Here is a 23,653-nt window from a genome sequence, read left to right as displayed (position 1 = left end):
GGCACAGGTGTGGAGGGGCTTGGGAGATTTGTTTTGCTCCCCCCCCCCCACCACCCCAGCTTCCCCACTACCCTCTTGCCAATCAACCCCCCGGGAGAATTACCTCCAGGTGCAGACTAACCACTGCTCGGTCCCTCAGGGTGAGATGCTGGCCCCAGGGCCCGAGAGTGCCCTGGCCATTCTCTCACCCGGGCTGGGAAGTGGTGGGGAGGGACTCCTTGGCCCCGGGGAACGAGGTGGTGATCACAGGACACTGTCCCACCTGAGTGCCTTAGTCCCCACCGCTCTGACGCGCTGGAATGCTCTCCCTCCAGAACCCTGTGTGGCTGCCTTCTTCCTGCCTTTCAGGCCTGGGCCCAGGTGGCACCTCCTCCCGAGGAGCGGTGTAGATCCCGACCCCAGCCCCGGCAGAGCTTGTTGCCTGAATCGCCTCTGTGACAGTGAGGCTTGAATCGCCACCCCACCTCACGTGAGGACGGGCTTCCCCGCCCCCACCCCCTCGCGCTGCACCGGAGCCCGGCCTGCTGACGTGCGCTCGGCAAACGGGGGCTGTTGGGACGCTGCCACGAATCACGGCTTCCAAATCAATAACGTGAATTCCACAGCAAAGGGGTCTGGGCCGAGAGGGAGCACTGCTGGCTGCTTCTGAGCCCCGAGTGGCAGGCGGGGGGGGGGGAGTGGGGGGACAGTAACCCAGGGGACAGGCCGGATCCCCAGGAGGGCACCGTCAGGTTGGAACATGAGACCCTGAGGACTTGGCCGTCACTGGGGTCACATTCATCAGGGCTGCTCGGGGACACGCTTCCCGAGGGCTAGAGCTCTCGTCTCGCGGCACGCCTTGTCACACGTTTCAGATTTATATCGAAGATAGGTTCCCCCAAATGCACGTCTCCCCACGGGTTTGGTCCCCGATGTTGTCACACGGGGGACATCGCATGATTCCGGTTCTGTGGCAGTCAGAGTTCTCAGATTCTGCAGCCTGGAGGCTGCGGGAGACCACCCAGCCCCGCCTGGCCTCTGCCACCAACAGACCCTTTCATGGGTCCTGCAGTCGGGAAAGATCCTCTGGGTGAGTTGTTACATCACCTCCTCTAAGCTTCTCGTCAGCCGGCTGGGCAAAACAGTAAGGCCCATCTCCGAAGGCTGTCTGGAGGCCGAACAAGATGCACGCGGGGGCGCCTGGGGGGCTCAGTCGGTGGGGCGTCCGAACTCAGCTCGGTCACGATCTCACGGTTCGTGGGCTCGAGCCCCGCGTCGGGCTCCGTGCTGACGGCTCACTCTCTGTCTCTCTTTCTCTCTCAAAAATAAACGTTAAAAACATTTTTACAAAAAGATGTACCTGTAATGCTTTCATGCTCTCAGTGTGGTGCCGGGCACACCATGAAAACATGCTGAGCGGCAGCATTGCCTGGGGGGCCACCAAAGCCCCCTTTCCCGGCAGGGTCGCCACACGAGGGGGCAGAGCCCAGGTTCGTGCCAGAGGGGCAGGAACCGGCTCTTACCGCCTAAAGGGCTGAGGTGGGGAGAGCCTGGGATGGCCCAGGTGGAGCCGCTGGCCCCCTAGTGGAAGGACGAGGCTCCTGAGCCCAGGTGTGCGAGGAGGCAGGTAAAAAGCCAGGCGCGCGATTCCACGACATCCAAACTCGGTTCTCCTGAGACACGGCCGGCGAGCACCGTAACCAGAATCACGGGCAATGTGAACAGAAACGTGTCCTAGGGGATTACACTGGCGATGTCCCTTTCTGCTTCGTGTCTTAAATCTGTAGTCAGGAGCAGAAAGCGAGGCCAGGACGGCCGCTAGCAGGGGCAGTGGCTTCCTTCTGAGGTGACAGAAACGTTCTAAAGTCAGCTGTGCTGATGGCTGCCCCACGCCTCGAGGACCCTGAAAACCACTCAACCATACATGTTGAGTGTGCAGGTCGTATGTACGTAAATCATGTCTCAGTACAGCTGTTTTCAAAAGTTGAGTTTTTAAAATACCGTATGTTGTTTTTAGGCATTTCCCCCAAATGCTCAGTAATTACTGAGAGAGCACGCACAAAGGGGGAGATCATTCTCACTTTGTTTTGCTGCATCGTGAGCTGCAGGTGCATTGTGTCGCCTGCCCCACCAGAGGGAAAGTCTGCCTGTGGGCACAGAGAGGTCCCAGGGGTGCCAGGCCCGGTGGGAGATGGAGGTGTCCAGACCCCGAGAGGGAACTGAGGTTTCCTGTCGTGTGGACCCCAGACAGACCCTCAGGAAGAGACAAGATGGCTTGTAATAAGGGGCTAAGTTATGTGTTGAGTTTAAAGGCGGTGGACGTGAATGGAAGGTTCAAGTAATCCAGGAGGACTTTGTGAAGGACGCATCTGAGCTAGAGCTCTTACCAGTCTACTAAAAATAAGTACAGGGGCATCTGGGGGGCTCAGTCGCTTGAGCATCTGACTTCGGCTCAGGTCGTGATCTCGCGGTTCGTGGGTTCGAGCCCCGCATCGGGCTCTGTGCTGACAGCTCGGAGCCCGGAGCCTGCTTCTGATTCTGTGTCTCCCTCTCTCTGACCCTCCCCCATTCGTGCTCTGTCTCTCTCTCTCTCTCAAAAAATAAGAGACACGCCTGCTCTCCCAGGTGCACTCTGCCTCCTATACATCACAGGTGTCTCCAGAAGACAGACACACCCTGAGTCTCCCTCTCTCTGATGTCCCACTGGTGTCCCCACCGGCCAACTTCAGCCAGAGGCCAGAGCGATGGGGGCCCTGACACAGTCCATGGATCCTCTCCTGGGGAGACAGGAGGAAGCAAAAGACAGAAGGGTAGCCTGGAGGACCGAACGGAGGCACCCAGTTCCCGAGAGCGGGGCCGCAGGTGGGCCAGAGCACGGCGTGAACAGAGTCCTGGAGGGAGGGGGCCAGTGACAGGCCCTCCCCGGCCCCCAGCTTTTAGAGAGTCGAGGGGGCGGATAGATCACTTTTATCATTAGAACGTGCTGGCCTCTCACTGAAATTCTCTGTTCGTTTACTGTAAAATCCTGCCACCCAGCACGTGGTCCTCAGACATCGCCGGCGAGCCGGTCGCAGATGCAGAGCCTCACTGACCCCGGACCCGCAGCCAGACGCCCAGGCGACCCGGAAGCAGGTCACCCGCGGAGCCGCAGCGCTTTGAGTCGCCCCGGGTTCGGGCATCTGGGGTGGGGGCGGGAGGTCAGAACGGGAGTTTAGAGGCGGGATCGCCCCCTTGCCACGCACGAACACGGCGTCAAGAGCAGGACGTCACGGCCGCTGCCTGCCTCTCCTGCCGCCAGGTGGGCCTGGCTGCTCGACCGCCGCTCCCTCCCTGCGGGCCCCTGGCCGGCCGTGCAGTTCTCGCAGCGCGGGGTCGCCCGAATCCCCTCTGCGTCTGTCGGGGCTGGCAAGTGAGGTGAGTCGCAGCTGCCAGATGTCTGTCTGATGTGGCCCACTTTTAATTTTTGGCAGAAATATGAAATCCATGGCTGATGCGGAAGCAAACACCGGGCCTGTCTTCCACGTGATCCGTGTGTACCCTCAGGGCACCGTGGCCAGCAAGTGGCTCAGCGTGGACGTCGGGAGGTGGGGAAATCGTACGGTGCCTGCTCACTGGGCACCGTGGTCACCACGGACAGCCCTGTCCGCACACGTGAGGGAGGCTTGGGCCTGGGAGGATGGGCCCGTGCGGCCAGAGACAAGGGCAGGGGGACAGAACATTCCAGGCGGGGATGGGAGCTGGGCCCTGTGCTCAGCAGCCAGTGGTCACCCGAGGGGGGCAGGGAGGGCTGGAGCCCATGGGGTGGAAAAGCCGTGTCCCCCTCGGCTCTCAAGCACACCCGAACTGGTCCTGCTATGTTTTGGACCTCTAAAAGTCACTCCAAAAGGGAGTTACACAGAAATGGTAACTGTGTGAATGTTGCCAATCGCTCTGCAACCTGGTCAACGGGCAGATTTAAGTTGCCCTCTCGTCTCAAAGCGCCGTGCTCGAGTCAGGCGCACCAGCCGCCCAGGCATCTTGAGCGGACGTGTTGGCAAAAGCAATGGTCCACCCCTGAGGTCGTGCTTCTTTGGCTCTGGGCAAACGGGGGGAGGTTGAGAGAAGCCTCCTTCTGACTTGCGGCGGCTCAGTGCGGCGAAGACGGCTTCGCGAGTGGCGGGACCGGAAGGTCTAGATACCAAGGCGCTTTCCACGGGCTGCGGGAAGGGGGAACAAGGAAACCTGGAGTTGCGTCTAATCGGACCCCACTTGGTGCCAAGTGCACTGCAGACGTGAACTAACGGTGTGCTGAGCGCGGTGACAGCACGTCGCGGGGCGGTGGCAGCCTCTGGAGGCAAGGGTGCTTCCGTCCTGGCTCTGCTGTGCGTCCAGCAGTAAGCTGGGGGGCTGGGACGCCCCCGTGCCCCGGGGGTCCCTCTGTGCGGGGAGAGAACAGCGCTCAGCACAGCACCCCGCCCTGCGGACAGGCTCAGCGGCAGCGGGCTGTGCTGCTGGTTACCCCCAGGTGGCCTTCGAGACGTCGGCGTAGCTCACGGGCCCTCAGCTAAAGTTGTGGCACATCGGGCCTGTTATGGGAAATGTGCGTGTGGGGCGGCTTCGCCTGAGAAACATTTCACCCATGACCTCTGTGTGTAACACGTGAAATCCCGAGTGAAAAATCAACTCCAGGAGCCCACTGTCCTCCGAGGCATATGCCCCACACTGCCGTCCCCCCCCACCTGTCTGCGTCCCCCTCCACGTACCCCACGTGTCTGCGTGTGTCATGTCATGACACACATTCACTCTTACATGTCCTCCAGTCTGTCAACATGTACAAAGCATTTCAGCTATTCCTGGCCTACAGCCACTCTGGATGTTGACATGGCAGGAGGGGCACCTTTGGCAATTTAAACCGTGACACTCAAGGCGGGTCTGGGGAGCCTCTGTTGTTGACAGCGTGGCGGGGATGGTCCTGCCGGAGTGGCCTCTCCCAGGCTCAAGGGCTGTGATTTAAGTGGGAACAGCCGCTTCCTGACCAGCGCTGCCCTGCCTTCCCACCTCATTCCCCTTCCTCAGTTTGTCCTCTGTTCTCCGCAGTGTCCCTTGAGAGCACAAACCCTCTTTCTTTTTGTGGGATGGTGTCAGACTCACAGAAGAGGAGCACCAGAGCTCTCAAGACACGTTTCCTCAGATTCCCCGCACGTGAATCTTCACCTTACTTGCTGGACACCCCCCCCCCCCCCACAAGACACATGCAGAGAAAGTTGGCAGACAAGACCCACCTTGACCACTAAACACTGCCACGTACGTTTCCTAAACAAGGGGTTCTCCTATGTAACCACAGTAACGGTCACAATCAGGAGCCGGCGGGGACACGATTCTGCAGACGCCGTTCAGATTTCCCGCGTGGCCCTAAAAAAGCTCACTCTGCTGACAGTGGGAGAACCTCCATCTCTGCCAACCCACCTACCCATCTTCTCTGCCCCTGCCCGGCATGATTTCTCAGTTTGGGTCCACTTTTTTTTTTTTTTTTTGAGAGAGAGACAGAGTGTGAGCAGGGGAGGGGGGGAGAGAGAGGAAGACGCAAAATCCCAAGCAGGCTGTAGGTTCTGAGCTGTCAGCAACACAGCCAGATGCGGGGCTCGAACTCACGAACCGTGAGATCACGGCCTGAGCTGAACTCGGACGCTCAACCCACTGAGCCACCCAGGAGGCCCTGGGTCCACTTCTAATGAGATCTTATTTCAGAATCAGGAGTAATAGTGACAACAGAAAGTGTTTTGTACAGGCTTCTCTTTCTGTGACAAATCCCCAGTTTCTAGCAATACTCGAAAGACAAGCCAATGAGCCGTCTTGACACAGAACGGTGAATTACCACCGAGGTGTGCTGTTACCGTGAGACTTTGCTTCTGAGCCTCATTGAGCGTGTGTGTGCGTGTGTGCACCCCTACACGTGAGCACAGCATCATACAGGGGACGGCTGAGTCAGGGCATTTGAGTGGTGATCTTGACCTCGTACAGCTCTCTTCGACTTGTGGCAAGTACATTCAGTTCTCTGGGGCTTGACTTCATCGCCTGTTAAATGTCAGGTAAGATCATTGTTATTTAAAGGGACCCATCATTCTGATTCAAAGTCCACTGATACCGAGTGTGTGTGTGTCTATGTGTCTTGCCTGGCCCCCTTACTACTGGGACTCCGCCCCCCATCTGTGGGGGCTCTCAGCGCCCCCCCACCCCGCCGCAGGTCCCCTGGGAAAGGGGTAGAAAGTTGAAAAAGTCGGGGTTCTCTCAGGTGCCAGGAGGGTGTGGATGCCAGTGGTGCTCACGACAGGTCCCATTTCGCAGATGAATGAATGAGGCTCTGCCCAGACTCAGGGCAGGCCAGTCAAGCACTTGAAACTTAGTATGTTTTGGCTTCAAAAGGTTTGCCTTCATCTCTCCCCTTAAATTGGGGACACCGGCCGAGCGGCCTAGTAGACTACTAACCGTCCCCCAGCCATCCGTGGGGGCGGCTCGAGGGCCCGCCGGCAGAGGATGGATACACAAACTGAGGTCTGTCCACCTGGCCCGATATGATTGGGCCTTGAGAGAGAAGGAAGTGCCCGCACGCCCCACAACACGGGTTAACCCTGAGGACAGTCGCAGAAAGGCCAACCCGTGATTCCCTCGACGTGGAGCACCTGGAGGGGTCAGATGCACGAAGACAGGAAGGAGCTGGTGGGTGCGCGGAGGGGGACGGTGGGCAGTGACGGGTGTGACGGGTGGGGAGAGTGGGAAGGTTCCGGACAGGTTCTAGGTGATGTCGCCCGGAATGGATGTACCTGATTCCACACAGCCACACACTGAAACGCGGTGAGAGCGGCAAATTTTATGTCGTGTGCATTTCACCACAACTTTAGAAAATTAGTAGTTCTTTTTGTTTTTCGGTTTTTTTAAGTTGTGTTTCTGAGGAAGCCAGCATCTTAACCCTGGCGCACGGCGGTTTTGCAGGCGTGCTTACATCTGTCACTACCCTGCTCCCTCGAAAGCCTTCCCGAACCCGTGAGCCGTGCTAGTGTTGGCTGTCCCTAATTCTCCCGAACGTTATCCAGAAAGTGAGCGGCGGACACGCTTGTAAATGTCTACCCCCACCCGACACCACCACTTGGCCTGACGTTAGAAAGGAATGATTTTCCATGACGCCCCTGACTCTGTTGTGTGTCCTATGAACACCAAATGTTACTCGTCTCTATTTTTAGGAAAGCGTGGCCTTGTGTGTCGGCCGCCTTCCCCGCCCGCACAGGCACTGCCCACGTGGGGCCCGGGAGCCAAGGGCTCCCTTCACTCAGCGCGGCCTCGCCTCTCTTCCCAGCCAGAAGGCCCCCACCCCCGGGGCCGAATCCACATGATCAGGGACAAGGTGGATTTCATCAGCTCCACAAGCACATGAAGTGGGCCCGTACTTTGTACAACACGTGTTTGGCAAATGATTCCCTGCGGGTTGCAGAAAGCCAGATGGAGGAAGTTTTCTAAGTGCGATGTCAGAATTTTACATCTGCTGATCCCGACAAGTGCACGGGGCCAATGAGAAGTGAATTGTTTGTTCACAAAATCTGACAGCACGGATGTGGTTGCGGGGGCGTGTGCAAATCGAGAAGGCAAAGGCCACGGTGTCCACAACCCCCACCGGGCCCGGGGCATTGCCGGAAGAAGTCTGAGCATTACCTGGACGAGTTCCCAGTTTGACGGACAAGGAAACTGAGACCCACAGTGAGTTGCCCACGGCTGCCCGAGGGTAGAACTTGGATCTGGGGCTCCGTGGGCTCAGCGCGGTGTCCTTCAGCCTCCGCCATGCTGGACAAGCCATTGGCAAATGGCCCTTGGCCACGTGGTGTTGCTTCTGTTGGCACAGCCATTCACTGCTCTTGCTTGTGTGTCCGCTTTCCCGTCCGATTCCTGATTTCCGCGAGCACAGCGGGGAAGGAGAGGAGGAGCCCCTCTACAGGGCAGTTAGCTGACCTCGTGTCTGGCGCGTAACAAGGGACTAGTAACGGCGAGTCACGCCACAATAAGGAGGGGCCAACGCGACCGCAACCTGGATGTCCGTAGGGGGCGAGAGGGAGGGCCCGGCCGGCCGGGGTGGAAGGGTTGGGGGAGATGGCTAGCAGAGAGAGGGCTGCGGACCACATTCAAGCTGAGAGGCGGGAGGCCGGTCACCAGGAGTCCTTTTTTGAAGACTAAGACGGCGGTGAGAGCTACTTTGGAAGCTGTGTGGGTCGTCCAGTTATCCCTCCAGATCCATTCCTCACGACACTCTGTGCCCCTGCGTGGACTCCACGACAGGGGCTCCCGCCTCCTGCTTCCCGTTTCCCTTTTGGGTGTGGCCAGCGGTCACGCCAGCAGCAGACTGAGCCGGGAGCAGAGGGAGGCCGGGGCGCTTCTTTTCTGCTCCCACCGTGCCTGGCTGTAGCTCTCCAAGCTCTCTCCTCGCCCTCTCCAGCCCAGCTGGCGACGGCTCCCTGCTCTCCCCAGTCCTTTGCCGGTTCCCCAAAACCCTACGTTCACTCTGTAAACGCACCCGCCCCCGACACCCTCTCGGGTTACCTACCGAGGATGCTGCTTTGCTGGTAAGACCGTGACTGATATAGGAGTTGACAGTCAAATCACCGCGGTGTTGACATGTAAATTCAAGGTGAGGATATTACGTATTCTGTACGGTTTTGAAATCCCCTTAAGATCCCACGTCAAAGGAATGAAGTTTGAGGGAAAAGTAACCCGAGGCCCCGGCTGCTTCTGCAGGCGTCAGACGTCTGCAGAGATCAGGGCCTGTTCTGAGGCCACAGCGACCCTCTCCCACATTGCCCCCAGACAGAAGGGTTTCTGAGGTCTTGGGCTGGTCTGGGACTTAAGTTTGAGGTCACTCTACTGTCTTATAAGATTCCATTCTTTTTTAGTCCGTCCTCCCTTCCTTTCCCCCATTCTTCACAAAGCAAGGAGCCAAAGAAAACAGACGTAAACCCCTTCTGGAACTTCTAACCCCATTCTGCAGTTACACACTGAGGTCCTTGGACCCCGGGGATTGTGAGGACCCCTTCGGGATCTATGAGGCCACACCATTTCGTAACACGAACATGTTACTCGCCTTTTTCAGTGTTGATATTTGCATGACCGTTCAGAATCAAGTGTGGGCAAAACTTCTGGTGCCTTAGCACAGATCGCACGAAAGCGCATTGACTGGGCACCGTGGCACCAGAGCGCATTTGCTGGGCACCGTGTTTATCACCATCGCGTGGTTACAGTAAACGCTTCGCTCAGGAATGTCCTCGATGGGCCTGTAAGATTGTTAATGTCACCAAATCTCCACCCTCGAGTAAATGCCTTCTTCATACTCAGTTGGGTGAAATGGGAACTATAAAAGGGCACGAAAACCACACCCAGCGTCCGGGGATCTCCAGGAAAAGCACATGTGAGCTGAGCCATCCACTTTTCTCATGGAACGCTCTGCTGAGAGCATGATCGCCAGACAAACTATTGTCATTCAAACCAGCGTCCTCAGACATTTTTCTTGAGAAGGAACACTGAGCCTGTCACTTCCAGAAAAAAACTCAAACGTTTAAGCAAAAATTAGAATTTCTGGAGAAGGTGTATCTGTCACGGTGAGTGTGACCACTCCCCAGTACTCAAAAGACTTTTCTGGTGAGATCAGTGGTGATATTAGCAAATGTGAGTTTTCGGGCTGCATAATGGAATATGTCAACATTTGAGAGAGCTGCATAACCCAGTGAACCCATGCCTTCTACAGGACCTGCTTCCCACGTTATAAGGTTATGCATGCACAAGAGAGCCGTACAAAGTGCAAGATGGATCCGTGGGTTTTAATGTAACAGAGTAAAAAGCTCATTAATTTGGTTTTAGGTTCCACACTGCTACAAATCTTTAAGGAATTATCTCTTGTCGAGTTTTGGTGTAGTATTAAAGAATAATACCCATGATTGTCCAGAAAAACTACTCAGGTACCTATCAATTTCCAACTACGTATCTATGTGTGCCCAGGTCTCTTCCATTAGCTCTGTGAACCAAGCGCATTGCACCAGATCAAATGCCGTAGGAGAAGAGAGAATCCAAAGGTTTCCTGCTAAGCCGGGCAGTAAATGGATTTGAAAAATGTAAAACGATGTGAATCTTCTCCCTGCTTTTGTATTTTGCAAAATATAATTGTTTTCTCAAAATTATGTTACGTGAACGTATCACAGGATTACTTTTGTACTCATTTATATGACTTAATGCATACAATATTTAAACGTTTACCAGTTTCAGTGTCAGATTCTGTAAATATCAATAGCTATAAGGCGCATAAGCAAACTCTTAGGGATCCTCAAGTTTGAAGAATCTGAACTGAGGTTCAGAAGTTCAGGACCCCAGGGCCCGGGAGCAGTACAGCACGTGCTCCCATCTGCTGAGCCTGAATAAGGGCCAGGCAAGGCCCAGCAGCCACCCCCTCTCTGGAGCCTCACGAAGCTCATACCGCTAGTAAACGATGTACGAGAGATTAAGGGTCTGGCCAGGGTCAGACTGCCCAAGGGGGCTAGGCTTTGGCTCCATCAGTTTGGAAGCTGTGTGTCTCTGGGTAGGCTCATTCCTTCTCTGAGCCTCACCTGGAAATGGGGGTTCCAGTGGCTCCCACCTGACAAGTGTGTATGGGAACTAAGTCATAGGGGAGATGGTGGCAGTGAGCATATGACAAGCAGGCGTGTGGGTCAGTGTGTTCCCTGCCCAAGTCCTCACCGTGTCGTCCATGCAGCCCCTAACCCGGGCGCTGTCACCCCTTCCCGTTTGTAACGAGGAGAATGAGGCTACTTGTGAAGGTGAACGAGACTGTGCCTGTCACACACAAAGACCGGAAAACCCACATCTCTTTGATGCGTTTCTATTGCTATGCCAGGGCTCTGCCAGATTCTTCCCCGAGGGGCAAGGATGTGCCTTGGGCAGCAGGGAGCCTCACACCCAGAGGGAAGAAATGCTTCTGCTTTCCTGGCCGTCAGCCAAAGGCTTGCTTAGAAACCTCCCGTGGGGGAGAAGGAAGACACAGCCCACTGAGATCGCCCTTCCCGGATCCTTGAGAAACAGGTATTTCATGCTGTGTTTGCGTACAGGAGCCGCTAACAATCCCTGTGCGTGTCTGCCTGGCAGTTGGGTAATTTCACAAATTGGCTTTTACTGGCAAGGGAGGTGGGCGGATGTGGGTGGTGGAATATTCCGCTAGGTCGCAGGTTCAGGTTCAGATCTGGCCTGGCTGCCGGAGACTCCAGGGCTTATCCAGAAAAACCGTTCGTCTGTTTGGACTGGGGACCGGGGTCAATGCCTTCAGCCACCAGGTGTCCATTAAGACGTACTAGGTTCCAGGCCCTGTGCGACGTGCTGAAGGCACCGTGGTGAGCAAGACGGACAGAGTTCACGTCCTCAGATGAGTCTCAGTCTCGAACAAAAAGGAGATGATTACACACGCTTCAACAGACGAAGATTTAGGGTGCCAGACTCACTCCTTCCTCGTCTGGTTTCTCGTGGTGGAGAAATAACTACGTGAATAAGCAAATTTAGATTTTTTTAATGCTTACTTATTTTTGAGAGAGAGAGAGAGAGAAAGAGAGAGAGAGAAAGTAGGGGAGGGGCAGAGAGAGGGGAAGACACAGAACCCGAAGCGGGCTCCAGGCTCCGAGCTGTCAGCACAGAGCCTGACACGGGGCTCGAACCCACCAACTGTGAGATCGTGACCTGAGCCGAAGTCGGAGGCTTAACCGACTGAGCCACCCGGGCGCCCCCGAATGAGCAAATTTTAAAAATATGTCAGTATATCTAAAGATGTGGCTCAAAGCCACTTGGTTTTTGTTTCTGTTTTTGTTTTCTGTATCTTCCTGTCATTTCCCAGAGCAGTGCTCCTCAAACCCAGGCCCTGTGTCCGCCCACCTGGGGTGGGCCTGGGACTCTGCGTCTGTACCACGCTCCCAGGAGATGCTGAGGCTGCTGGTTGGGGACCACACTTCTGGGAGCAAGGCTTCCTTAGAGCGTCTGTTCAGTGCCTAGAACAGAGCCTGGCACATAGTAGGTGCTAAACAAACAGGACAGTCAGTCATGCCTAACTCTCAGGGCCAAGATCTCGTGTCTTCCTCTGGCCCACAGGCCCTCCACTAACTCTGGAACTCTGACCAGCGATGAATGAGCCCGGAAGGCACCAAGGCCGGCATGGGAAGCGATGGGCCGGACAGGCGGGCACTGCCCCCCTTTCCTCCGTAACTCTCCACATCTATGAATTACGTACGATTTCACTTATGTGTAACCCAAAACCTCATGTTGCCACACCAATCCCACCGCACCTCCCAAAATGAGGGCCAGTGGAGCACAGCGGCCCCGCCCGGCACGCAAGCATTAGCCCCGAGACTGTTCGGCCTCCGGAGCTCCGCGACTCAGTGTGGGCTCTGTTTATTATTCTAGAGAAGCAATTTTCAAGGGGGTTGAAATACTTGTTAAAATTAAGGTAAAGAATGTAAACCACAGCCAGGCTCATTCACCTTCCGCTTCAAAAGCCTCTTGTTTCTGTGGGCACCACTCTCCTGCAGGTCCCGATTAGCTGCGGTGGAAAATACGGCCAGCGGCGCCGAGGACGGGCAGAGCCGGGCCGAGGAGTGTGGCGGTCTCCGGGGCGTGCACAGCTGTCCCGGGGCTGGAGGCACCTGCTGGGCTCCTGAGAAAACTGCCCTGAACAGTTGAAGAAAGCCAGCCGATGAGCTTGACAAACGATTCAAGGAGAAGCCAGAAGTCTGCAAAATCCGCGGGTGTCTTGGGGACCTGCCATCCTCTTGGGGTTCACTCTTGTCTCTTAACGAACGAGGGAGACATCCCACTGTGGGCTGATGAGTCTCGGGACCTCAGCGTCTGTGGAGCTGTCAAAGGGCTAAGGTGAAACATTTTGGCAACTTTAAAACCGAAAGGCAGAGCCCTTCAGGGAAAACCACGAGGGACTGCTTCCCTCACACAGAATGCGGCTTCTGGTCCCAAGGAATTGCTATTCCCAAGCAGCTTATTTTTTGCGGACATTTCCCCTTAGGAAAAATAGTAACGTGGGACAGCTCTCTGGGGAGGGCTGGCCTTGGAGGGGACCTGGGGGGGCCTGGAGGGGACTTGGGGGGTACTTGGAGGGGACAGGGAGGGGACGGGGAGGGGGCCTGGAGGGGACCTGGAAAGCCGTGTTCGTGCAGCTGTGGCCCCTGGCGGCTTGCAGGGAATGCCGTTCTCAGAGTAGTCCATCCACACGGGCAGAGGCAGTTTCAAAAGGCTCTCTCCAACTTCCTCTGGAGAGGAGATCAATGAGGAAAATGATGAATTAAGAAAAAAAATCAACGAATCTGAGCTTTTTCTCAAAGTGGGCTCAGATTCAAGTTTAGGCCACGTCTTCGACGGCCGTTAGCACCAGGTGCACTCAGCACAGATCTGACTGGTGATTCGCTGCTCCTGGTGGAGATTTCAGGATGCGGCTTCCCCAGCTCTTCTGCTGTTCAGGAGCCCGATGTCAGCAAGCCACAGCCCCTCACTCCCCCCACCCCCTCACTGCCCCCCCTCCACCCCACGACTTTGGGAACACCTTCCATTTCCACGCGTAGTCTTAACGAGGGGCAGAAAGCGAGGCCGTGGGCGGGGCGGTCAGGACTGCAGCCAGGGGGGTGGGTGCTGAACCCCCAGCTCGTGAATTGCTCAGGGGGCCCCGGCCATGCACGGAGCCTCCAATGCCCCAGGACTGCTCTCTGCGAAGGGGCCAGCATGGATCACCGGCCAGGGACTCGGTTCTTGGGGACTGTTCGTGTTTGTGTCCTGACATCATTTAAGTCTGTTGGCCCCAGATTAGAAATCAGGTGATACACCCGACAGGATTTAGGGGAGACTTAGGGAGATGACAGAAGGTTCCTCTTCAGCCTTAGAGCTGAACGTCCAGCATGTCCGAGGAGGCTCTGGTGCGCGCCCTGGTGTGAATCGGAAGGTCAGACAACCAGGAATGCTCGCGTTGGAAGGCAGGCAGGGGAAGGAGGCCGTCCCAGCTCAGGGAGGACAGATGCCCTCTTCCTCCTCTTCTCTGTCCTCCTCGAGCCTCAGCGCCTTGGATGACGCCCGCCCGCAGTGGGGGGCCCCCTGCTTTACTCAGTGCACCTGCTCCAATGCTGGTCTCTTCCAGACGTGACCAGAAAGACCGTTTCACCAGCGATCTGGGCGTGTGAGCCCGGGCAGCTCGACAGACAAAACTCACCATCGTGTCTACACACCAATCCCTGGCTTGTTTTCAAAAGCGTCTCTTCTTGTGAGCCTGTGGAGCCCCCTCATCTCTGCTGCCCTGTTGGGATGTGTGACAGGTGTCTACCATTTCCAAGTGATGAACGCGGATTTGAGCTTCTGCCGGTACGGGGCTGTCGCAGCAGGGCAGAGTGGAGCCCCCGGCACCTTTACTTTGGGGAGCAACGTCGCCGGAAAGGTGCTATGCTTCCTGGGGCTGAGGGCATGGGTGCTGATGGCGTCTGCGTGGTCACTTAAGAGCTGTGCAGCCAGGTGACGGGCGGGGGTGAGGTGGGGTGGCTGCGGCCTGCTGGGCCCTCTCGGGGGTCTAGGAGAGACGAGATGCCAGGCATTCGGCAATTCCAGCCCGGCACAGTCCTCCTTTTGAATCTATCACAGCAGAGCTCCGAGGCCAGGGCTTAGCAAATGGAGGGTAATTTGGGATGGTGGGTGGTCCCACAATCGCCAGGCAATGACACAGGAGGCAGCCGTCCCCTCCAACAGACCACAGACATGCGCATTTATCCAGCCGCTCGGGGGGCTCGGGGCCGCACGCCCCTTCCCCTCGGAAGCCACGTCGGGTCTCCACGTCAGGGCCTGGGACATGCCGAGCTCCTCTGGGGGCTGCGGCAGCCACCGTCGCAACAACTGGCAAGAGGAAGCTTGCGTTTCACCGCTCGAGGTGGGAAATGGCAAGGGTTCCTCCAGAAGGCGAAAGTCACTGCCGTGCATCCTTCAGGGGAAGCCTCCTGACCTACCAGTCTCCTAAATCCGGTTCTGACGGTCCTTCCCCCTCCCTCCACCGTGTGTCAGGGTTTGTGAGACATGCAGTTCGGGTCGCTCTAACTTCTGTGGGGGGAAGAGGATCGGAGGGGTCGGTCCTCCCGAGCCAGTCAGAGGGTCTTCCGCAATCCAGCGTCTGAGGGAGGGGCCGCAGGCTCCTGGCGTCACGCTCACAGCCGGAGGCCAAGTGCACAGGAGCCCGTGCTGGGGCTGGCGCAGGGCAGACAGATCCCCCGCAGTCTAGTCAAGAGCAGGGGAGGGGCTGGCGGTGGTGCAGGTGGTGGTGGAGGGGAGGCAGACAGGACACCTGCCAGGTGCCCACGACCCTCTGAGCTCTCGGCAGATGCTGTGCCCCTGTCACACCATCTGGGATACCAACCAGACCACTTTTAATTTAAAAAAAAATGCTTATTTATTTATTTTGAGAGTGTGCAAGCAGGAGAGGGGCAGAGAGAGAGGGGAAGAGAAAAGCCCAAGCAGGCTCCGCACTGTCAACGCAGAGCCCGACGTGGGGCTCGAACCCACGAACTATAAGATCATGACCTGAGTTGAGATCAAGAGCCCGAGGCTCAACCGCCTGAGCCCCCCGGGTGCCCCGTAACCAGGCCACTTTAACCCCTCCTCTGGAGGGGTTTGGAGTGGGCTTGTCAGATTTAGCAAATAAAAACACAAGATGCCCAGTTCGATGGGGATTTCAGATAACCAATTGTATCCATTTCCTGGGGTGGCCCTAAGGACGTATCACAAACCGGGGGCTTGAAACAACGGAGATCTATCGTCTCCCGGCTCTGGAGGCCACAACCAGAATCAAGGTGTCTGCAGGGCTGTGCTCCTTCCGGAGGCTGGAGCGGAGGGTCCTTCCTGCGTGGCCCAGCCCCCCAGGGGCTCCCGGCGTCCCTGGAGGTGCCTCAGCTCGTACTCACGTCCCTTCGGTCTATCCCCGTGGTCACACACACCGCCCCGGTGTTCCCTGTGTCCTCACGTGCTGCTTTTAGAAGGACACCAGGCCCTGGATTTAGGGCCCACCCTCACCCGGTGTGACCTCATCTTAGCTCATTTCATTTGTGAAGACCCCGTTTCCAGATAAAGTCACATCTGGCGGGTCCAGGGGGATGCTACTCAACCCACAACAACGATGAATCTTTTTTTAGTTGCGTGGGACATGTTTTACGGTAAAACTCACCGTTTTTTGTTTGAAACGAAAATATTGCAGAGGATAAGCTTCTGTCAAAGTTATTCATTTTTATCTGAAATTCAAATATTGCGTGGGACATACTTGTACTCTAAAAAAGTCTTTGCTGTTTACCTGCAGTTCAAACACGGCATGGCACATACTTGTACTAAAACTGATTCCTATTCGACCTGGCGGCCCCGTCCCTGAGTCCCAGGGCGTCTGTGTCCTGCGCTTTCCGAAGAGCTGCCTCCTTGGCCCCCTGCATTCCTGGGAGGGGGCCTCCCCACGCCTGAAGCATTGCAAGTGCCCCTCTGTGCCCCCCACCCTGTCCTCTCAGCCCCCACCTGCGTGGGGAGAGGCAGCTCAGAGGTTGGAAGCCGACAACACTGATCTCCCCTTCCCGGATGGGGGCAGGGAAGGAAATGCTTTCGTGAAGTTGCAAGGCAGGAAAGAAGGATGGATGGGTGACTGCTTTCCTTCCCTCCATCGGGGCGTTGCTGAGCTCGCTGCCTGAGCAGAGACCCCAGAACTGGACCAGCCCCTCAGGTACCGGGGGCCGGACCAGCAGAGCTGGGGCTGCCTCTTCGTGAATTCAGCAAAACGTACTAAGCAACACTTGTTACCGGGAGAGGACGCACACATCCGCAGCCGTGAGCCCGATCCGTGCCGGGCGGCCGCACACCGCACGGCTTGGGGTCAGCCCGATCGATGTGTCCTGCTCTGCCCCCAGCCCCACGTCGGCACATCACCTCCTTCCATTCTCACGACAACCTGGTCGGTTCCCTGAGCCTTAGTGTTTCCCTGTTTGCACCCGGGGTGGGGGTGGGGCTCAGAGAGGTGGTGGGGGGGGGGTGTCACGCGGTCAGTAAGCGAAGGAGTGGGACTTGAATCTACTCCCCCACACCTGACTCAGAGCCCACACACACTCGCAAACCCGGGCGCCCGAGGCTGTCCGCCAAGCTGGCCGTGCGTGCTTGGAACCACTCCACAAGTGGGGGTGCGTTCGACCAAGCGCCAGAGTCCGTGCAAGGTTCAAGGGATACCCTGCAGCATCACACGTCGTCCTGGGGCCTCTGGAGTCTCTGTTCCATTTGCAAGGGGAGGGGACTACCATGGCGGAAGATGAAGCATGGCAGACGGGAAAGAGCGCGTGTGCGAGTGTGCGTGAGCACAGGAGTGTGTGTGTGTGTACATGCGTATGTGGCTGTGCGTGTGCACACGTCTGTGTATGGTTGTGTGCATGTGTGTCTATGTGTGTGCACCTGTGCGTGTATGTGTGTGCGTGTGTGCTATCCTGGACAGACGCGGCGGAGAAACGCTCTGATCAGATCACAGTTTGGAAGTTATCTACAAGTGACGGGTGAACTATGTTGATACCTGGTGGGGTGAATGTTTGGAGGGAACAACAAGTGCCAAGGTCCTGAGGCAGGATTGGGGGTGCTATGCTGGGGACTCAGCACAGAGGCAGTGTGGCTGGGGCTGCATTTCTAGCTCACAGCTTCAGGCTTTTTTGACAGTGGCTCTGTGTACCCCGTCAGAAATCTTTGGGGAGGCACAGCCAGGGAGCCAACGTGTTTGCACTGACTGGGCGAATCTTACGCTTCTAAGCCAGTGGACGGGAGAAGTTCAGTCTGTGGAGCAGAGATTCAGGTAGGAACCCCGAGACGCCCTCTACACGAGCTGGGGTCTACACAGTATATTCTCCCAGACATCGGCTCTTTGTGGGGGGCACGAAACACACATTATCTAGAAATCAAAAATGTAGTGGCAATTCATCTTTCTGTAATAAAAACTTGCCCACATCTGGGAGGTGCTTTCTACAGCAGTCCTCGCCGACTGACAACCTTCACGGTCCGATAGAACAAGCCTTCGCCCACACCCGGTTCGGCGGGCTGGGTCCCAGCGAGGACTCGGACAGAGATCACCTCCGGTTCTGGGCGCGAGAATCAAAAACGAGCAGTGGGGGTGGGGAAGGGGCAGAGGGGCAGAGAAAGGCCAGAGGGCCCGCTCTGGGTTAGACTGGCGTTTGGATGAAATGTCGGTCCCCGATATCACACACATGGGCGGAGCGGAGGAACATTTGAAGCTGTTATTGAGGCTGGAAGTTAAAATCCGAGCGTGCGGAGCAGAGAAGTAGGTGGTGCGTCCGGAGAGCCCAGGCTCTGCGTTGGACGGTCCAGGAGCAGAGCCACAGCTCGGGCCGCGTGGCCGTGGACTCACTTTGGCTGAAGCACAGGGACAGCAGGGACACAGGGCTCCCAGCGTGGCTCTGGGGAGCAAGGAACGGAGTGGTGGAGGGTGACACGTGAGACAGCGGGAAACCCTGAGATGGTCGCGGCTAACGGGAAGGGAGAGGCTAGAAGAGCTCCTGGCTAGCGGGGAGAAGGCGGCGGACCGGAGGGCGGGCACCGGGGATGCCGCCGGATGAGCGGTGAGCACATTCAGGCCACCCACCCCCCACGAAAGCCAGGCGGGCCAGAAGCGCCCCCCGCGCGTCAGGAAGCCACAGACAACACGACACGGCCCAACCGCGTTCCTGGAGAGCACACGCCAAGGGGAGAGGGAAAGCTGGTCTGAAACGCGTCTGCCGCTCGTAGGGCAGATGACCCAGGAGGTTCTCCAGGGCTCCGAGGAAAAGAAAATGGGACAAAGATTACGAAGTCCAGACAAGTTGCCTTTCAGAAGGAAGATGACAGATGCAGGTGAATTCTAAAACAACACGAGAAAACGCTGGACGTCCCGCTCATGAGTCCCACGTAGGGCGCGGAGAACTCCTGGACGAAATGCAGCTATAAATGAGAAACTGAAGCAGAATAAAAAAGAACGGACAGACCATTATAAATGATTGCAGAAAAAATGAAATCCATCTGAATATGGGATTTTGCACACTTGGGGCCGTTGTTGCGGAACAGAACGTTACGCAGTACAAACGCTGAATACGGGGCCCCACACGCGGGGCGCTGCCGTGTCAGAATACAGCTTCCATGGCGTGACCCTGCCCGGGGGCACAGACACAGGTGGTCAGCGGCCCCAGGCCCCTTTTTTTTTTTTTTTTAATTTTTTTTAATGTTCATTTATTTTTTGAGAGACAGAGACAGAGAATGAGCGAGGGAGGGACAGAGAGAGAGAGAGAGACACAGAATCAGAAGCAGGCTCCAGGATCTGAGCCGTCAGCCCAGAGCCTGACGCAGGGCTCGAACTCACGGACCGTGAGATCGTGACCTGAGCTGAAGTCTGACGCTTAACCGACTGACCCACCCAGGTGCCCCAGGACCCCCTCTTTCCAACGGGAAGGTCACACAGCGCCACCTTAAGGGTGCAGCGGGCAGAAACACTGCCTCTGGGCTCCTTTCTCAGCTTAGAGCGACTTCCAGAAATTATCCTCTTGTGGTAAAGAATTATTTCAGCAATTCCCTCCATCTTACTTTACACTGTTGTCCAATCAAATTCAAATGTAAAACGAACACATTTTAATTTAAAAATAGCATGGATGGCTTTACTCGCGTGCATCAAATGGTCATCCTCTTCAGCTACTTGTATATGTACGCGGGAAGACGTTGGGAAAGCCGGCCACGCTAATATTATTTTGAATCAGTTAACGCACTTTGGGCAATTGGTTTCTTTCTCAGGAAGTTCTGCTTAAATTTTTTTTTTAAGTTTATTTATTTTGAGAGAGACAGAGACAGCACGAGTTGGGGAGGGGCAGAGAGAGAGGGAGAGAGAGAATCCCAAGCAGGCTCCGTGCTGCCTGTGCAGAGTCTGACCTGGGGCCCAAATCCACAAACCGTGAGATCATGACCTGAGCTGAAACCAAGAGTTGGATGCTTAACCGACTGAGCCACCCAGGTGCCCCTTAAATTCCTTTTTTAAAGAAGCATGAGTGACATTTATAAAATAGCAATGAAGCAACACTTAAAAAGACGTCGCTTATGCCCCTTTCTTAAAGAAAGAAATCGCAGTGGGGTATGTATTCCAGCTCCCTGAAAGATAAGTCTAAATTAATTGATTATGGGAAACAAGTCCATCATTAGGCAGAAAATGCTGAATCGCGAAACCAACGTGCACTTAAATAATCAGGAGTCCGCCTACTTGGAAGGGCCGATGTCAAAATGATCCCTTTTTCTGCTTTTTAATTTGTTCATTTATTTAACAAAGCATCTGAGTACCTACTATGTGCTGGGCACATAACAGGCTACAGATAAGCCACAGTGTGACATTGAGACAAAACAGAAACAAAAGCTAAAATCACGAAGGTCAAAAGGAAGCTTCCAGAAAGTGTCCTTCTACAAGGAAGGTTATGGTTGGGATTGCCATGAATATACTCACGCCTCAAATAATGCGCCTTTCTCTTTTGATAAGAGGCAAAATCTGTCAGAAAGTATGCTGAGAAGGAAGCAGAAACACAGCGATAAGGAAGTGTAAGTCGAAAAGTTCAGATGTTTCTCTCTTGGGTTGACGGATTAGATATACAACAGACGTGTGTCAGCCCAGAAGGCATGGCTTCCTCCTTCTTCCCAGGGACTTGACCTTCATTTTGACCTTGGTCTTCCCCGGGGACACCAACTGAAGCCCAGCCCTGGGGCCCGCCTGGAAGCCTGGAGCCCGGTCCTAGGGCCGTCTTCCATCAGGTGGCCCGGCCTCACTGCAGTGGCTCCTTCCAGCCTCTGGGCCCTAGTACACGCCCAGCATTACCCTACGGGACGGAGCCACTTCCTGCCGGGATGCCGGGAGGAAGCTGGATCCCGGGGGCTGCACTGTCTGCCCCGTGAGGAGCCAGACTCTGTCAGCCAGCTGGATCCAGAAGTCCGGGAAAGCAAGCCCTGAATGCTGGGCCTTGAGTGTTAGGAAGTGTCCAGAAAGCCTTTCTTACTTCCAGTGTCTTCAGATAGCACTCCGGGTTCTGGCTCCACCCTCCTTGAGGCTGTGGACACCCCGACCCTGTGACCTCCTCCCCGCACCTCCCTGCGGCCCGCGACGAGGTGGGTGGAGAACGGTCAGCTGCCCTGGTCTGACAAGAGTCCCTAAAATAGCTCTCATCCAACGGGCAGATTTAGCCTTCCCAAACCATGCCCCATCCCGGCATCTGTGACATACGGTCACAGAACATATATGGGCTCAGTGTTCCATCTGGAAGGGTATTGTTAGAGGTAGTCGAAGCTACGAAAGTCGCGGCAAAGACGGAGGCTGTGCTGGGAGGTGAGGCAGCCTTCTCCAGCAGCTCCATACGCTTCGTGGGTGAACGGTGGCTTCACGTCTGGCCTCAGAAGACTCTGCCCTTTACCAGAGGCTGCGTTTGTCCCTGAGCGCCTGCTACGCTGCGGAAAACTTGGGCCAAGGCTTCAAGTAGGACTTAACTCTTGGTCCCGATACAGCTATGTATTCATTGTGAGTAAACTGAGGCATGACCGGGGGCCCTGCTGCATGCAGGGGGCGGGAAGGGGGAGGAAGCCTGACGCTTTCCTGCCATTGCGAGGGTCTGCTTCGGGTCTGGTTCCTGGAACCGACCTGCAGGTGTCTGTCTCCAGCCTCACTTTGCCGCAAGCACCTTGAAGTCACAGCTTCGAGGCAAAGCTCTTGTGTGTCAAAGGGACGTTCACGCCTGGTTTCCAGCGGCTTGGTCTTCACACACCAAAGGGGAGGGTCCCCGTCAGGGGAATACCCAAACCAAAAAGGACCAGGATGTCAGGAGGCCAGGGGACGTGGACAGTTGCGATGGGCAGGGGATGCTGGCCTTGCCTTGGGGGGGTCAGTAAGTAATCATTTCCCTCTTTGTCTCTCCAGCTTTAGGGTCCTCAAGAGACTCCTCCTGGGGTCCAGAACAGCCTCCAGGATGGATGTGCTCAACCTTCTGTCCTCACAAACCATTAGACCCAGCCCCTCCCCAAGACTGGGAAAGCCCACGGAGTGTCTCATATTATTAGTTCTTTTCTATTTAATTGCACAATTGCTTTTTTGCATATTTACATAAACATATTTTTATATCTTTATTTATAGACCTTTATTATGTTTACCACACAGGTTGACTCTGTTTCTTTCTGGTGTCCCAGCCCCACCCTGGAACATTGGCTCCAGGGAGAAGGGGCTGTCATGTCCACTGAGGCATCCCAGGGCCACGAGTAGAGCCCGTGGCCAGTTACCTAGTTACACAGTTGCCCAAAGCCTGTGATCGGAAGGACCATGGAGGTGAACTGAAAGTGAGGGGGCCCCATGGGTTGCCTGTGTAGCTCAGTTGGTTAAGCATCTGACTTTGGCTCAGGTCATGATCTCACCATCCTGAGTTCAAGCCCACATCGGGCTCTGTGCTGACAGATCGGAGCCCGGAGCCTGCTTCAGATTCTCTCTCCCTCTCTCCCTCTCTCTCAAAAATAAACAAACATTAAAAAAAAAGTGAGGGATCCCCAGAGGTGTTCCCCAGTCTAGCTGGGCTTGCTGCACAGGCAACGTTACGAGAAACGGAATAGAACTCAACGAAATGGGAGAATTGGGGCAGTGGCCGCTGTGCACTGTGGTCCCCACTCAGAGCAGGTGCTCGGAGAACACCTGCCAGCTCCCTGATGTTGTGTCCCGGGGTGGCAAGTCCTCCAACAACGGGCAGAGCAGCTAACACACTAGAGGAAGGAGACGGAAGGCGCAAGGTGGATTTGGAGGCCTCCCCTCACACTGACGTGCTCCCTGGTCCAGAAAGACATGGCCAGGAACTGTGTGCACTGTGTCCAGTAAGTTCCAGCATGCGCGCATTCGTTCATCCACAGTATTTCTAGAACACGGTACTGGTTTGCAGAATGGCCACAGCAGAGCACCATCGGACCACCGGCCGGGAGGCTTAAACAATGGAGATGGGTTCTCTCACATTTCTAGAGGCCAGAAACCCCAGATCAGGCACGGGCAGGGCTGCTCTCTCCCGAGGCCCCTCTCCCGGCGTGTACTCGGCCCTCTTCTCCCCGTGTCCCCACGTGGTCGTCACTCTGTGCGTGTCTGTGTCCTGATCTCCCCTTCTTATAAGGCACCGGTCCGGCTGGTCTAGAGGCCACCCTGCTGATCTTTCCCAGCCCTCATCACCTCTTTAAAGACCCAGTCTCCAAAGACAGTCACATTCTGGGGACTTCAACACATGAATTTGGGGGCCACAACTCAGCCCACAACAAACACCAAATACTTCTCCAGCTTCTTGTCAGTGGAAAAGCAGACAAGAGCCCTGGTATTGTGCCACTGGGGTCCTACCCGGGAAGGAGACAGTGAGCCACACGGATCCATGGTGACGAACATGTGAGAAGGGGAGGCAGGGGGCCCGTGGGTGGGTGGGGTTGGCGGTCGTGGAGGCCGTGGGCCAGGGAGGCTGGACGTCAGAGAGGACACTGCGGCCAAGGCCAGAGAAAGGTGAGGGTGGGAGGGACTGCGTGGCTTGGGGGGAGAGGGCGTGCCCGCGTCGTGGGCCTGCAGGCC

At 56.0% G+C, this 23,653-nt stretch overlaps 2 long non-coding RNA genes across 2 annotated transcripts in view; one reads left to right on the top strand and one right to left on the bottom strand.

The window, feature by feature from the left end:
• LOC147573303 (uncharacterized) overlaps positions 1-23,653 on the bottom strand; it is a 367,858-nt gene that overhangs the window by 109,882 nt on the left and 234,323 nt on the right. The gene's annotated exons all lie outside the window — the stretch shown is intronic.
• LOC147573304 (uncharacterized) lies at positions 21,202-22,197 on the top strand. Its single transcript, XR_015245124.1, has 2 exons — positions 21,202-21,595; positions 21,992-22,197. It is a non-coding gene; the product is annotated as an uncharacterized LOC147573304 (long non-coding RNA).

The sequence above is a fragment of the Puma concolor genome, chromosome E2 (genome assembly GCF_028749965.1).
Source record: "Puma concolor isolate L17-30 chromosome E2, mPumCon1.1.hap2, whole genome shotgun sequence".
Classification (NCBI taxonomy): domain Eukaryota; kingdom Metazoa; phylum Chordata; class Mammalia; order Carnivora; family Felidae; genus Puma; species Puma concolor.
This window is presented reverse-complemented; position numbering and strand designations above follow the sequence as displayed.